A 17,545-nucleotide genomic window follows, 5' to 3' on the forward strand; every position below is an offset into this window, starting at 1 on the left:
TAAGTGATTAGTAAACTTTCCACTTTTTATGATCAGATCCTGAATGTTAGTGATATTTTAGGTGAACTTGATCACTTCTAATGAAGATACACTTTTACTTACTTTTTAATCTAGCTGTGCCATTCTAATAACGCACGCTTCGGCCACCTACTTGAAAAGTAATATTTATTGTTTGCTACCAGTTTTAGAGCGCTGATTGGAGAACAGTTCAAACCGTAAACTCACAAAAAAAAATATTACTTTTGAAGTGGGCAGCGGGAGCATGCGGTTTTAGTATGGCGTGGCTAGATTATTATTATTATCGGTTATTTGTAGAGTGCCAACAGACTCTGCAGCGCTATAAACAAAGGGGAGTACAACAAAACAATTATAGGGCTCAAATGGGTAGAGGGCCCTGCCAAGAGTTGCACTGTTGTAGTCAACTCTTAAGAAGGTGATCAACAAACAGCTGGACTCTTAGGCTTACATACTAAGGGGGTTCAGGGGATAGTGATGGAGGAGTGGAACTGGTATAAAGTAAGGTTAGCATAGGTTGTATGCATCCCTGAACAGTAGAGTCTTTAGGGAGTGCTTGAAGCTTTTAAAACTAGGGGAGAGTCTTGTGGGGCGAGGCAGAGAGTTCCACAAGATGGGAGCCAGTCAGGAGAAGTCCTGTAAACGGGAGTGCGATGAGGTAACCAGAGAGGAGGAGAGTAGGAGGTCATGCGATTAAAAAATAGGTTGCAGCACATCTTCATTACAAATGATCAATTAAAGTCCATCTAAAATATCACTAACATTCAGGATCCGATTATAAAAAGTGGAAAGTTTACCATCACTTTAACCTGAAATATTAGGCCAGATGATCTGAGAATATGCAGTGTTATTAAAAATGGAAACAAAAATATCCATGCCATTAACCCCTTTAAGGACACAGCTTCAGTTTGCTCAATGCTTCCATGACGAAACAATTCTGTCATTGGTCATTAATTTAACCTGGTAGAAAAAAGAGCACCTTTGAAATAGGATATTAGGTCACTCTGCTTCACTGAAAATAACAGCTGGAATTTTAACCAATTACATTTTACTGCTTTTTAGTATTTAAGAAATTGTAAACATTGTTTACACACCCAAGAGTCTTTATATTTTGTTCTCCATGTGGATGAGCTGTCATTAACTTCATAGAATTAAACTGCTGGTGAGGCTGGTCAATTTTGTGAATAATAATTTCTTGCACACTAAAATACACTTCTGGTTTGGAAATACCGGTATTCTTCCTTGTGAGATATTACATTAAAGCTACAGTGAAGTCATAATTAGACATTCATGATTTAGACAGAGCATATGATTTTAAACAACTTTTATTGGCTCGCCTCTGTGTTCAGTTAGAAACCAATAGTACATTGCAGCTCCTTCAACAAACGATACCAAGAGAATGAAGCAAATTTGATAATAGAAGTAAACTGGAAAGTTTAGTAAGCGTAAATCTGAATTTTAGAATTTTTACAACCCTCCACAATGAGAGAAAAATGTTAAAAAAAAGATATACATGCAATCAGGAGATACTTATCACCCTCACATTAGTGGGATGCACTTAAAACCTGAAGTTATCATGGTACATCAGTATTGCTAAAAGTATGCAACACTAATAAGTGGTGTTGTCAAGGGTAGGACAAAACATATTAAAGGGATAATCTAAAGCACAAATAAAATGTTTAAATTTGTTAGAGTATGTTATACCTGCATTTATGTTTTTTTTCTATATGTGGCCTAGTTTCCATTGCTGTTGTAAACTGTGTAAAGTGGTGGTAACAAAATATATCCATACACAAAATTGACATTTCAAGCGTTTTCTTCAAAAACATACCTTTTAATCCTGAGAGCCGTTGCAGCGCTTCCTCCGCCCGTCGCAAGTCCTCTTCGCGGGTCCAAAATGACGAATCTGGCTTCATCCAATCACGGCGTTCCCTCAGGCCATGATCCACCCGGGGGAACGCAGTGATTGGATGAAGCCGGATTCATCATTTCTGATGTAAGCAGAGGCTTCCGACGGCCGGGGGAATCGATGGAGCAGCTTTCAGGATTAAAAGTTACGTTTTTTAAGAAAACGCTTGAAATGTAAATTTTGATTAATTAAAGTGCCCTTGTTTTTAATAGGATTATTAAAAACCGGGCTCTAATTTGTCAAAATTGACCTTCAAAATTGACCACTTTAATGGAGATACTTGTTACCTCCAGATTGGAACAGTGATGGAATGTAGACCTTTATGTTTATCCTTAATATATAGTGAGCCAATTTTATATATATATATATATATATATATATATATATATATATATATATATATATATATATATATATATATAAATCCAAAGGCAGAAAAAGGCACTCACTGTTCATAATAAAATTTAACTTTTAATATGCAAAGATTAAAACGACATAACATTTCGGTGTTCACATAACACCTTTGTCAAATGTCAAAAAATAGTTAAAGACAACTTAATGCCCAACCACTCACCTATCATACCTTAACACAGTGATTTTTAACCTTTTTTTGCCGTGGCACACTTTTTTACATTAAAAAATCCTGTGGCACACCACCATCCCAATTTTTTTTTAAAAATCACACATTGTAGCCTAATACAGCATATATATATATATACACACAAACACACACATACTGTATGTATTGTACTGTTATGCCATGCCTCCTACAAACTACCCCTGCACTGGGATTAAAAAACAAGCAAAGTTTAAAAAATATGTCACACTGTTGTCAGTCTGCCGTGGCACACCTGAGGCTCTCTCACGGCACACTAGTGTGCCACGGCACACTGGTTGAAAAACACTGCCTTAACACACACATCCTTATATACAATATCGCTTGGCACTCCTGTACGCTGATCTGCCGTGTGCGCAATGATGTCATGACGTCGCTGCGTCGCGTAACGTGACCACATGGTGTCACGTCGCCCAGTCAGGCTACCATAGCAACCGGTATACAATACCACCATAGCTATATCGGGCTAATAGATCCCGGTTCCAAAAGTGAATGGGCATAACAGCCCATCACTAACGTACTAGGCACTATATATTGGTCTATAGTTACTGACCACAGCAACACGTATTGCTCACAGTGAAGATCATATGACAGGGGCGCAAGCCATTAAAAATCATAATCCAGTGTAATTACAGTTTAAAAAACAATCAATCATGGATAGCAGGGACATGTGAATGATGCATTGGTCTAATAACAGCAAATCTACATGGATTGAATCAGGACCAATCCAATTAATCTGCCTAAGATATATTATTCCCCCACTATTTTTCTGCGTTCTAAACACATACTTATTCTTGCCTCCTGGAGCATGATCAGAAACCCGTAAGGACCCACTAGGGGGCTGAATACTGTCCTTGACTTTGGACCGTTCTACAACAAATGAATCTTCAACAGTACCTACCAATAATGGATGCATGCTAAGTCACCCAGAACTATTCACATGGATTTTCATCCTAGTGGGTCCTTACGGGTTTCTGATCATGCTCCAGGAGGCAAGAATAAGTATGTGTTTAGAACGCAGATCATGCTATCCATGATTGATTGTTTTTTAAACTGTAATTACACTGGATTATGATTTTTAATGGTTTGCGCCCCTGTCATATGATCTTCACTGTGAGCAATACGTGTTGCTGTGGTCGGTAACTATAGACCAATATATAGTGCCTAGTACGTTAGTGATGGGCTGTTCTGCCCATTCACTTTTGGAACCGGGATCTATTAGCCCGATATAGCTATGGTGGTATTGTATACCGGTTGCTATGGTAGCCTGACTGGGCGACGTGACACCATGTGGTCACGTTACGCGACGCAGCGACGTCATGATGTCATTGCGCACACGGCAGATCAGCGTACAGGAGCGCCAAGCGATATTGTATATAAGGATGTGTGTGTTAAGGTATGATAGGTGAGTGGTTGGGCATTAAGTTGTCTTTAACTATTTTTTGACATTTGACAAAGGTGTTATGTGAACACCAAAACGTTATGTCGTTTTAATCTTTGCATATTAAAAGTTACATTTTATTATGAACAGTGAGTGCCTTTTTCTGCCTTTGGATTTATGGATTTCTATTTAAGTGCACCCTGGCTGCTGTACAGATTGTTTGATGTGCTGATCTGTTGTTGGGACTTATATATATATATATAAATATAAATATAAAATTCTACTAGTCCCAGACGAGTAAGATATGAGGATGAGTGAAAAATTTAACTTTTTCCAATCTTCAACAATGGAATAGTAACTTTTCCCTATGGGCTAATAAGTTTGAACCCCTGACTAGTGAACATTAGTGATTTTTTCCCACATAGATATAATAAATATAAATAAATAAATAATGCGACAACAGTGCACTTTTGGGGTCCATGATACCCAACGTTCAGGGTTTAATACTCACAATAAATAGGCTGACCATATTGCCACTTTAAAAAGGGACACATATGAAAAATACATGTCAGGGCTGTTTAAAGAAATGTTTTGAATAATGTTCTGTTATAAGAACCCTGACATATGTATTTTTCATATGTGTCCCTTTTTAAAGAGGCAATATGGTCAGCCTAACAATAAATCGAATGTGTCAGCAGTATCCAAAAACTGATCCCAAATATGACTAGCAGGTTTGTATACAAAAAAAAGGATACAGTGGTTCTGTAATTGGACCAGATGAGTCTATGGACCCAGGTGGCATTTGACAGGAGTAGCACATAAGAAGAGCATATGGGTCTCAGCACGTTATAAGCGTGTTCCCATGTGAAATTTCAACATGCTAAACTTTAATCTTTGAGACAACTGATAGGAAATGGGTTTAGACTGTAGTGGATTTAGAGTTGGGGGCATCATTCTTGGACCCAGATAGCACAATATATCGAGCTCACTATGAAAAGGATCATACTAAAATAATATATTATATACAAATCAGGCCTTATGTTTGAATTCTCTATGTGGGAATTAGAACTGGTTTCTTTTTGTTTTTCCTTACTACCAGGCAATAACATTTTCAAATGCAATAAAAGCTAGGCCTTTGTCAGATATTACAGACAGTTTATAGGCTTCCATACTCATCTGTAGGTTTGTGCAACTCAGATCATCTGTCCCAAGTGGAATGTTGTATCCTGGTAATAATCTCTCTGCCTGTTAGGGTCACTTTTTATTTAAGACTGTTTATTACAGAAACATTTACTATGTTTTATTTGGCAGGAGTCCTTCATGTCGTAAAGATGCAGATAAGCAAAATAAAAACACACATGACTTTTTGTAACACAAGATATTCTGTTGGTAGTTTCAGGTAATATCCTCTGATTACAACAGAAGAAGAAAAAACACAAGGAGTGCAGCAATGTGTTTCTTGAGCAATGTAAACAATGAATAACCAAAGATCTAGAAAACAAATCCACCTGCAGGCGAATTGGTTCATTTCCAATTGAAACCATTCACGCAGTGACCTCGGTGAGAACAGCAGCGTAGAGAGGATGTAGAGGGTTGGGGCTTCAGTAATCCAGCATGATCTATAAATAACCAAGCTGTAGGAAAAGGGATTACAAAATCCCCAGACTAGTCAGGCTGGACTCATTACAAACTACACCTAAGGGTGACACCCTCTCTGAGGTTGTAAATGATGGGAAAGTAGACTTGCTTGCTTATACTGCTACACAATTCAGAAGAGACCAAGACCCTAACATATGCTAAAATCATTTTATTTTCATATTTTTCACAAGCAACAACTAGGAAAGGAGACAGAGTATCACTTTTATTACGTAGATGCATTTGTCTTGTTGGCTCAGTTGGGGAACATTCCTTTTAAGTACAGTAATATTCAATAAGCTGTAATTTGATGCAAAGAGAATAATGTATAATTGGCTTGAATTGAGCTACGAAAAACATGAAAGCACACTAACAAATGAATTGCACAATAACACATTCAATATGATAGAATCCTGCTCCCACTGGTTGACAGATTGTGGAAGCTTTGGTAGATAAAATAGTCTACAAATAAATAACATTTTTAAGCAATTCACTCAGGAGTGGACAAAATGATAGAATCCAGTAAAGAGGTGAGTGTGTAGAGATGCATTCATTATTTACAAAAATATTAGACAGAGACTTAAAGGGACAGGAAAGTCAAACATTAAACGTGCATGATTCAGATAGAGCATGTCATTTTAAGACCATTTTAAATTCACGTCTATGGCTGTGCTTTTTTCTCTTGTTGAAAAAGAATACGCACATATCCTTCACTAGTGGGAGCTAGTTGCTGATTGGTGCATGCACACATTTGGCTCTTGTGATTGGCTAACTAGATGTGTTCAGCTAACTGACACTAGTGCAATGCTGTTTTCAGCAAAGGATAACAAGATAATGAGGTAAATTTGTTAACAGAAGTAAATTGGAAAGTTTTTTAATATTGTATGTTGTATCCAACTCATGAAAGAAAAAGTTGGAATTTCCTTTCCCTTTAAAATGAAATGATCAGGAGCTGCCATGATTTGTTTTTTGCCTTAAATGTTTACATTGTAATCACTGAAGAAGGTATTAGTGTTTGGAATTTTGACCAGTCAAATGAATCATAAACCTAATAGCAATCTGTCAGTTTGTCACTTCATTGAAGAAAAAAATACCTTGTTGATGCAATTATTCATTTTAAGTAAAACAGCATGAATAGATATTATTTAGACTTGTGATGCATTAATATCCAGTTTCCACTTTAAACCAATATGCTGATGAGCAACTCATTGATTCATGCACTCACTTTACAGGTACATTGTGAACAAGAGATGGGAAACTGAACGAAAAGCTACCCTCCCTCCCTTTGTTCCAACATCAGAGACTCAGATGGAGACAAGGGACTATTGTCATTCTAATTGTTTCCACGCTGTTAATAGATTAATTAAATTTACCTAAAGTATCTGCACTAACAACGTCCAAACAAGTAAGGTATGGGAATAGACAAGATAAATTGTATTTTCAAAATAGGATAACAATTATAATTAAAGGGATATAAACCCCACATTTTTTTTATTTCATGATTCAAATAGAGCATGCAATTTTATGCAACTTTCTAATTTACTCCTATTATCAAGTTTCTTTGTTCTCTTTGTATCTTTATTTGAAAAACAGGAATGCAAGCTTAGGAGCCGTCCGATTTTTGGTTCAAAGCTAGGTAGCACTTGCTGATTGGTGGGTAACCAACTATCAAGCGGTACCCAGGGTTCTGAACCAAAATGGGCTGGCTCCTAAGCTTACATTCCTGCTTTTTCAAATAAAGATACAAAGAGAATGAATAAAAAATGATAATAGGAGTAAATTACAAAGATGCTTAAAATTGCATGCTCTATCCGAATCATTATTATTATTATTATTATTTATTTATAAAGCGACAACAGATTCCGCAGCGCTGCCCATCATCCACTATCATAAAAGAAAAAATGTAGGTTTTGTATCCCTTTAACTAAAAGGAAAATAACATTTTATAAAAAACATATAGTAGTTTCCACCTGACAACCAAATGTATTATTTACTCAGTCTTATTCTGTATGGGCTCTGGAAACAGAAATGTGTTTTGATCCTGCCTATTTTGTCAGCAAATTGGTGTTATTTATTTGCTAAACTAAACAGCCATTAAAAGCCAGTCACCAAATTGGACACATTTGCTACCAAATAGTTTCCTGACCCTTTGCAAGATCAACTTCAGTGACAAATATCAGTTTACAATAATGCTGTCACATTGCCCAGGTGTGTTTCATCTCAAACTCATCCTACGTTGCTGTCTAATGCACACTAGTTTTAATCTGTGAATGTAACACTGTTCTTGAAGAAGTGACAGAAACTACACAGATGCAGCACCATATTGACAATAAGGATGCAGTGACAAAATGTTCCTACATGCTGGAGCATACATATGATAGCAATACGGCTTTTTAAGCAATTCTTCTAACTAAATACCAAACTTTGGCGCCTAGTAACAGGTAATGCAAAGGGTTGGGGGCAGCACTAGTCGTGTGCAACCATGCAGTAAATAAGCAATGCCAGTCAAACTCTGGGATTTCCCCATACTCAGTCTTTAGCAAACCTCACAAGGAGATATAATTAAACCCCCACTCTCTGGGGAATAGCATCTATTGTCACAAGCAAAGAAAAGCACAAGAGAAATAAAACAACCATGTAGATGCCAGGGTAGGTCAGGAAGACTAAAGGATCCTTAGCTCAGCGCCTACTTACAATCAAAGTGTTAAACTCTACACAACAAAGACGAGTTATATACAGAGTTCCACACAGACCCTGATATCAAGCACCGCGGTACTCACAAGGCTTAGGGTGAAACTGGCATGCACAAGAATGAATATGTTAACCCTTCTTTAGCAAGTTCGCTCTGATTTTAAAGGAATTAAACAATATTGAGTTATTAATAAAATAAACGATTTAGGGGCAAAAGTTGACATTCAATCATAACTCAAACGACGCTAACTGCAAAATGCAAGCTATAAAACTATAATATATATATCAACAAAGGGCTATGACAGAGAGATGTGTCAGATACATTAAACAGATTACACAGACACCTGAAGTTGCAAGTAATATATAAAGTAAGGACATACCATATTTAGCAGCACTTTCCGTCTCTCCTATGAATCCTTATGGTCTTGGAAGCTTTAAATATAAATTCAGACCTCCACTCTTCCCTCGCTGAGATTTGAACACACTTTCATCTCGCAGCTCAATGAAGGAATGCAAGTGAAACCAGGGATACCAATCCCGTGGCAGAGCAAACTGCGGCATGGAGTCATATGACTCACTAGGGAATCAGACACAAATCCCTGCTGGAACCAAAAGTAAAACCTGGACTGGATCACATAACTAAATTTGTTCACATTATATATGACACTTCATTCACATTTTTTTTTGTATACATTTCCTGTTATAACATCAATCTTGTGATATTTGGTAGGTTAAGGTAAGGATGCAGGCTACAAAAAATATGTTGTAAATACTACTAAGCACGATGATATGTAAAGTGTACTGACTATATAGGAAGGGAACAATTTAAGGAATTTACTTTGCTGGCCATGGGAAGTAAAGGAGGGGGCTGGATTAGATTAGGTGTATTGTTCAGAGAGGTAAACTAGAGGGGGCTGGGGTTAGGCTAAGTGTATTGTTTAAAGGGACATTAAACCCAAACATTTTCTTTCATAATTCAGACAGAGAATACAATTTTAAACAACATTCCAATTTACTTCTATTATCTAATTTGCTTTATTCTTTAGATATCCTTAGTTAAAGAAATAGCAATGCACACGGGTGAGCCAATCACATGAGGCATCTATGTGCAGCCACCAATCAGAAGCTACTCAGCGTATCTAGATATGCTTTTCAGGAAAGAATATCAAGAGAATGAAGCAAATTGGATAATAGAAGTAAATTAGAAAGGTGTTTAAAATGGTATTCTCTATCTGAATAATGAAATAAAAAATGTGGGTTTAATGTCCCTTTAACTGAATAGGCTAGCTCTGGGATTGGTGCAGATGTGATAAGAAGTGTGATGTTACAAGGAGGATGGGGAGAGGGTTATATAAAAGGCTGCACACAGTAACTGAGCAGAAAACTAATTTTGTTCCTTTTTGCTTGCAGATTTTTCATCTGAATTATGTAGCTGAACACTAGGAACAGAAAAATACATAGGAAGTACTTGGATGGAGAGAACATGTGGAGTGGCAGTGCAGCATGGGAGGAAAAGAGGGCAAGAAAAGGAGACCCACAGAAGGAGCAGGGAACTGATTATCAGAGAGTGGTCCTTCCTAAACTGATATGCTTATTATAAGGTCATTGATTATATTCCAGTTCCCACTGGGTCCCTTCCCCCTGTGTCTCCCTTACCTTATTGCAGATTGTAGTATCGCCTGTTATAATTCTGCACAATCGCCAGCTCCCCCTCCTATACGCCATTCAGCGCAAATAACATCTCAGGATGTTTCTCTCTTGGGAATACCCTTAAGTCAGGGAGGCCCTGTGGCATCGGTTTGTAGGATGGCTGAGTAGGGCAGATTAGGCACAAGTATAGGTCTCAGGTGTGATTTCGAGAATTTTCTTGGTTGTAATAGTGGGAGAGGTTTGTTGCTAAATTTACCACTATTATTGTCTTCTCTGGTAGCTCGTGGGGCCACCCCCTCATGCAAGCCGACGTCGGGAATGCACTTTAATGATGTCATAGGCATGCTCGGAGGCACGGTCGGCACAACGTAGTCTAGTGTGGGAGCGGCCCTCTCAACATACTACCAATATCCCACCCCCTCAAAAGCTCACAATCATCCAAAACCCAAATATCCAAAAATGCAGCTCTTTTGCCCCTGTTAACAAGGATGAAGTTTCTGCCCTTATACTGTCCTCCCACTTCACTACCTGTCCCCTCGACCCCATCCCCTAACAGCTACTCCCCTCCCTCTCTTCTACCCTCACCCCATACTCACACACATTTTCAACCTCTCCCTCAGCACTGGTATATTTCCCTCATCTCTAAAACATGCACTGGTCACACCTATCCTCAAAAAACCTTCCCTTGATCCAACCTCCCCATCCAAAGCTCCTAGAAAAGCTAGTATATGCACGTCTATCCCATTTCTTTACACTAAACTCTCTTCTTGACCCACTGCAATCTGGATTTTGTCCCCATCACTCTACAAAGACAGCAATTTTCAAGGTTACCAACGACCTACTTACAGCAAAATCCAAAGGCCACTTCTCTCAGCTTATCCTCCTTGACCTGTTTGCAGCCTTGACACTGTTGACCACCCTCTTCTGCTCCAAACCCTCCAATCCAAGGTTGGTTTTAGAGTGCAAAAAAAAGACATCAGCTTATGAATTCCAAAAACTTGGAAGAGAGGATCGCAGGCCCCCTTTAATTAAGGACAAACCGTTGAAACAGCTGATAATATTACAGTTAGGAGTGGTACCCAAAAAAGATGCTGGAAAATTTAGAATGATACAGCATTTGTCACACCCTAAGGGTCAATCAATGAATGATGCGATTAGTAGGGATGATGCATCAGTGTTTACCAATCATTTGATCATGCAGCGAATTTGGTTAGGTCAGCAGGCCGGGGTGTTGACTTAGCAAAAGTTGATTAGAGTCTGCATTCAGATTGTTCCCTTTACACCCAGAGAGCTTTAGATTAATGGGTTGTAAATTTAAAGGCAAGTTTTACATCAATAAATGTTTGCCTATGGGGTGTGCATTTTGAAACGTTCAGCACTTTTTTGCATAGCCATAAGATTAGATTGAATAAGCTGTTAAAGGGGTATTTGAAAGTCTTGGATTGTTTTGTAGAAGACTTTAATGGAGTATGGATTTGGGAACAGAAGGTGCTAGCGAATTAAATTCAATTGTATATAGACGCCACAGGAGGAGCAGGTTTTGGTGCAATTTTTAATGGCAAATGGTGCGCAAGAAAATTTCCTCAAGTGTGGCAGGATAGGGGTTGGCCAATGAATTTGGTGTTGCTTGAATTTTTCCTGATTGTTGCTGCTGTAGAACCATAGGCTAAGGAATTAGCTAACAAAAGCATTTTGTTTAAGTCTGATAATATAGGAGTAGTGGATGTAATGAATAACTTGTCAGCATCATCTCCGCAGGTCATAGCATATGTACAAAACTTGGTTTTACAATGCTTACAGTATAACATAGATTTTAGAGCTAAGTACATACCAGGTGTAAAAATGTTAATGCTGATTCTTTGAAAAGGTTTAAATGGGATGTTTTAGAAAATTAGCACCTAATGTGGCACAGAAATGGGAGGATTGCCCTGTTTACCTTTGGCAGATTGGGAGCAATTAGAGGTCATCCGCAATTTGTTAAAAAATAAATAAATCAGTGGCACCGAGGAAGTGGACAGCATATTGTAAACATTGGAAAGATTGGAAGGAGTTTATAGGGAACAAAGAGGGGGGGGGGGGGGGAACATCCCAAGCTTTTCTTGGAATACTTGGTGGAACTTAGGCATCTAAGGGTTAAAAAGGAAAGGTAAGCAGCATATTGGCGAGAATTTCGTATTTGAGGAAGAAGATGTTACAATACGGTTTATAGATTAAAAAATAAATAAATAAATATTAAGGGGTTGGTCAGCAAGGGAGGAAAAGACTAAAGATAAAAGGGAACTGATTACTGCAGAAAGATTGCAGGTGTTAGTAGGAGCATTAGATGATGTTTGTGTGGATGCTTTTGAGGCAAGGCTATTTACAGCAGCTTTTCTACTGGCTTTTGCAGCAGCCTTATGAATAAGCAAGCTAGTAGCTTCAAGTAAGGGGTTAGTGGAGTCCGGTTTAAAATTGGAAAGTGTTACAGTGAGCATTATGTTTTTTAGACATGGAGATGGAAGTAATTTAACCAGTTTTCAATTTAAAAAGGTTTTTCGGTTGGCAGTTGAAAAATTGGGATGAGATGCTAGGTTATTTGCCCCCCCCCCCCATTCCTTCAGAATAGGGGCAGCTACAAGCGCAGCATCATTAGGGGTTCCAGCTGAGCAAATAAAAATGATGGGTAGGTGGAGAGTAAATGGATACAAAAATTATATCAGGTCTCTGTCAAGAAAAAATAAATAAATACAGAAAATGTATGTGTTTTTTTCTTTGGTTGACTGCAGTTAATTGTGTTGTAAAGGCTAACGTGAATTGTTTATTACAGGACAAGTATGGATACTGGGACACGCCTAGGTACATTGGGCAGCAGTGCATGCTACAACAACCAAGCAGGGAGTGAACTTGGGATTCAGCACTAGGGCAGTAGAAATTAGATGGATAGGAAAGAGAGGAATGAAGTGGAATCAGTTGATGGAAATAGTGCAAGTATCTAGGAGAAAATTGGTTAAGCCTGATATCTTGATCATACATCCAGGAGGCAATGATATAGGCTTAGTATCTTCAATAGAGCTAAAGGAACAGGTGAAAGAGACTTTTAAATGGTTCAAGGTAGCATGGTAAGAAACCAAGTTGGTGTGGTTAAGTATAATTTCTAGGATGTTTTGGAGGGATTGTATAACACAAAAGGGGGATGCAAGGGTAGAAAGAAGGTTAATTAAGCAGGAAGGAAAGTAATAGAGGAAATAGGAGGTAAAGTGTTAGAACATCCCTCATTTGGTGTCAGCAATAAAGAGCTTTACAGAGGCAATGGAGCACAATTGTCAAAGGAGGGCAACAACATATTCATTGAGGACATCAGGAGTATGATACAAAGTTAGGTTGAGATAAGAAAAGGTCCCGATGGGAATTGAGGGGTGGTGGTAAGAGGATCCTCTTTTATGGTGGGGAAATTTTGGGGCATGGCACGTGGGTACAGTGATAATGGGGGGAGGTCTGTATGGTACGGGGACATTGAGTGGTGGTCTGTCGGTAAAACTCATAAGCTCTCCTGGTCTACAGACCTTTCAGCCTGTTATTTGCTATGTTTTACACCCTGAGTTGCACTTGGTCACGCTTCATGGTTGAGTGAGGCCACCTATTTCTTTACAATGCTGGTGCATTGAATTGTTGATGTGGTTTGATTTGTTTATGATTTGTATTATGATTTATTATGATTTGACAGTTTATGAGGATAGGCCATAAAAGCAATTAATACTGTTTAAACTAATAAATATGTGACCTTTTCTAACGCCAAACGTGTGTCTGTCATCATTACTAAATAAGGGTAAAATTCATTAAGGGGTTCTTTTGGTATTGCTGGGAATGAAAGCTAAAGTTTTAATCCCCTAAATATTTGTAGAAATATGAGAAATTAGTATTATGTTCTTAAAAGTATTTTCTTGTGTTAAATAAGATAATATAAGACTGAAATATATTTTAAATTATAATTTTCTAGATGCAGCAAATAGCATGGTTACTAAGCACCATGCTATTGTATTTGCGTTCAGCTGTTTAATATCCCTTTAATGTTTAAGATCCAATCAATTTTTATTTTATCATATTTCTCATTAAAGGGACATGAAACGCAAAAAAAATCTTTAATGATTCAAATAGAACAAACAATTTTAAACAATTTTACAGTTTACTTCTATTACAAATTTTTGCTTTATTCTCTTGGTATCATTTGTTGAAAGAGCAGCAATGCACTACTGGTTTCTAACTGAACACATGGGTGAGCCAATTACATTTGTTAGTGTTTTATTATTAACCTCCTAACTGCTGAGACATTTCCACCCCTGTGCTAAGATGGTTTGGAGTCTCTAGGTGCTGCACACATTTAACCCTTACTGCATTTTTTTTAAAGTGTGTTTACTCTATATAACCCCCATCCAGCCATTAAATACAGCATAACTGCTTAATCAACAAGTGCATATAAAAAAGACAATACAATAAAACATAGTCTGAATTTTAAATGAGCAGTAGATTTTTTTTTTTGACAAAGTTCAAAATTTACTTAAATTTGCCAGCCGTTGTATCATGTGACAGCCATCAGCCAATACCTGACTCATATACGTATACACTGAGAACTATTGTGCATGCTCAGTAGTACAGCAATGCAATAGTAGATTCAGCTCTTCTATATTTCACGTGCTTGCTGCGGGATCCTGCACAACCCCATATATATATATATATATATATATATATATATATATATATATACAAATGCATTTGTATGCATGCTCAGTAGTAGCTGGTGTCTCAGAAAGTGTGCATATAAAAAATTGTGCACAATTTGATAATGGAAGAAAATGGGAAAGTCTTTTAAAATTGCTCTGAATAATGAAAGTTAACTTTAGTGTCCCTTTAAGCTTTATGAAGCATTTTCTGGTTTCCAGGTTGGGTGTGGTGATGTCACCAGCATCGTCACCAACCTTGGCCACTTTGCATGGGCCTTTAACTGCAGGGGTGGGCACGATCAGCTAAAGCCTCCCCCAGATGACGACATGTGGTTGTCATCTGCAGTTGAGGCACTGACGGAAGACGACCATGTGTCATCATCTGCAATTAAAGGGTTAAATTAATGTTTGTTGCTAGGTATGTGCTTTACACTCAATGGTTTTTAACACAAAGGCCCACAGTTATAAAGGTGAGTGTGGACAATGATTGAAGACAGGGAACTTGTCTGCATGAGTTCAGAGCCTCCAAGGCAGCATCCACTGTTGGACGTTAATATGACACAAGCAAATTTTGAACATGAAAGTTAAAATTAAACATACACGATACAGAGAGCATATCAAATAAAAAAATTAAAAAAAAGAAATGTTTCAATTTAATTATATCATAAAATTTACTTAAAGGGATTGTCAAACATTTGTCAAATATTTACTATATAGCGATGGTAAACATTGCGCTGTTTTTCCGCCCACTTCTTACACTTTATGAAGCTGAGCGATGACTAATACTCATTTAGCCAATCGATGCATGCACCACGAGCTGGATGCCTTGTGGTGCATGCAATGATTGGCTAAAGGAGTATTAGTCATCGCTCAGCTTAATAAAGTGTAAGATGCGGGCAGAGGAATGGCGCAATGTTTACCATCGCTATATGGTAAATATTTGACAAATGAAGTGTCATTTAAAAAAAAAAGGATTGATTGGAACAGCCAATAGGATGAGAGCTGCTCAAATCCTATTGGCCGATTGGAACAGCCAATAGGTTCCAATCAGCCAATAGGAATGCAAGGGACACCATCTTGGATGACGTCACTTGCATTCAAGTTCCAGTTTACGGCAGCTACAGTATTGAAGAGGAGCTCCGTGCCAGATGTCTTCAGGATGGGCCCGCTCTGTGCCGGATGGATGAAGATAGAAGAGGCCGCATGGATCAAGACTTCGCCGGATGGATGAAGATGGAAGAGGCCGCTCCGGATGAAGACTTCTTGCTGCCCGGATTAAGACTTCTTGCTGGCTGGATGGATCCTTCAAGCGGAACTTCAAAAACTGTAAGTGGATCGTCGGGGGTTAGTGTTAGGTTTATTTAAGGTTTTTTTGGGTGGGTTTAATTTTTAGAGTAGGGTCTGGGCAGGTAAAAGAGCTAAATGCCCTTTTAAGGGCAATGCTCATACAAATGCCCTTTTCAGGGCAATGGGGAGCTTAGGTTTTTTAGATAGGCTTTTTATTTGGGGGGGTTGGTTGGTTGGTTGGGTGGTGGGTTTTGCTGTTGGGGGGTGTTTGTATTTTTTTTTACAGGTAAAAGAGCTGATTTCTTTGGGGCAATGCCCTGCAAAAGGCCCTTTTAAGGGCCATTGGTAGTTTATTGTAGGCTAGGTTTTTTTTATTTTGGGGGGCTTTTTTATTTTGATAGGGCTATTCGATTAGGTGTAATTCATTTCTATTTTTGATACTGTGTTTTTTTCCCATAATTTAGTGTTTTTTTTTATTTTTTGTAACAGCGTTTATTTTTTTAAATTTAGTCATTTTTAATAGTAGATTTAAATAATTTGAGTAGGGTTAGTTTTTTTAATGTAATATAGTTAATTTAATTGCTAGTTTAATGTAATTGTAGTATAATAGTTAGGGTAGGTTAATTAATTTGGTTAGGGTAGGTTAATTAATAGTTTATTATAGTTTATTTTAATTCTACAGGTAAGTTTAAATTTATTATAAGATAGGGATGTTTTAATTTTAATGTAAAGTTAGCGGGTTGTTAGGTTTAGGGGTTAATAGCTTAATTTAGTTTATGGCGATGTGGGGGGGCTGGGCTCACAAGAGCTGCTGGTGCAATGCCGCCCCCTGCAGACTTGCGGCCAATCGGCCGCTAGCAGGGAGGTGTCAATCAACCCGATCGTACGCAATCGGGTTGAATTGTGGCGATTCCTGTCCGCCTGCGTCTTTAGACCGCTGCTTCATAACTGCTGTTTCTGGTGAGTCTGAAGACTCACCAGAAACACGGGCCCACAAGCTCCATACCAAGCTTGATAAATGGGCCTCATAGTCTTTATTTGCTGAGAAGTAATCATAACCCAGTCCTCTGTTGGGTTCAGCCTGCTCAATCCTCTCTTATTGTCGATAAGTTCTTAAAAACGGGTCTCGAGAATGAGTGGCTAGAATTCACTCTTGGTGTGACATTTATACATTATCACTCTTTGACATATTAGAAGAAAAAAAAAAAAAAAAGGACAAAAGAAAACAAAAAGGAAAATTTAAACTGGAAGAAAGATCCGAGCACACCATGTATATACAGATCCATGTAGGAGGTGTTGTGAATACTTCAACTTTTTACAGTATATTGTGACATGTTAGACCCTCTTATGTTCAATGCGTAAATCCCCTTTCTATGTCGTTCACATTCTGTGGTCCTGTTCTATTTTATCTGCTGTTTAAATATTATGTGGTAGATACTTTATTCAAGATCCAGTAGAACCATACTTTTTCAAATGAGTCTCTTCTATTCAGGATCCATGATGCTGACTCATATATACTAAATATACTATTTATTTTATTTCTTATTTCTGTCCATGATGGGACTCCCACCTTCCAATGGTGAGCTATGCACTTCCTGATAAATGTGTTAATGGAATTGTTATATTTCTTGATGGGTATGTGTAATAGCGCCTGTGACATATCA

General features: G+C 37.9%; 1 protein-coding gene across 1 annotated transcript in view; it reads right to left on the bottom strand.

Moving 5' to 3' along the window:
• Nucleotides 1-8,764, bottom strand: part of N4BP3 (NEDD4 binding protein 3) — a 107,947-nt gene extending 99,183 nt beyond the window's left edge. Inside the window, exon 1 of the mRNA XM_053717033.1 lies at nt 8,628-8,764. The gene's annotated coding sequence lies outside the window, so the exon portion shown is untranslated. The remainder of the gene's footprint in view (nt 1-8,627) is intronic.
• Nucleotides 8,765-17,545: the final 8,781 nt, after the last annotated feature.

The sequence above is a fragment of the Bombina bombina genome, chromosome 6 (assembly GCF_027579735.1).
Source record: "Bombina bombina isolate aBomBom1 chromosome 6, aBomBom1.pri, whole genome shotgun sequence".
NCBI classification, from domain to species: domain Eukaryota; kingdom Metazoa; phylum Chordata; class Amphibia; order Anura; family Bombinatoridae; genus Bombina; species Bombina bombina.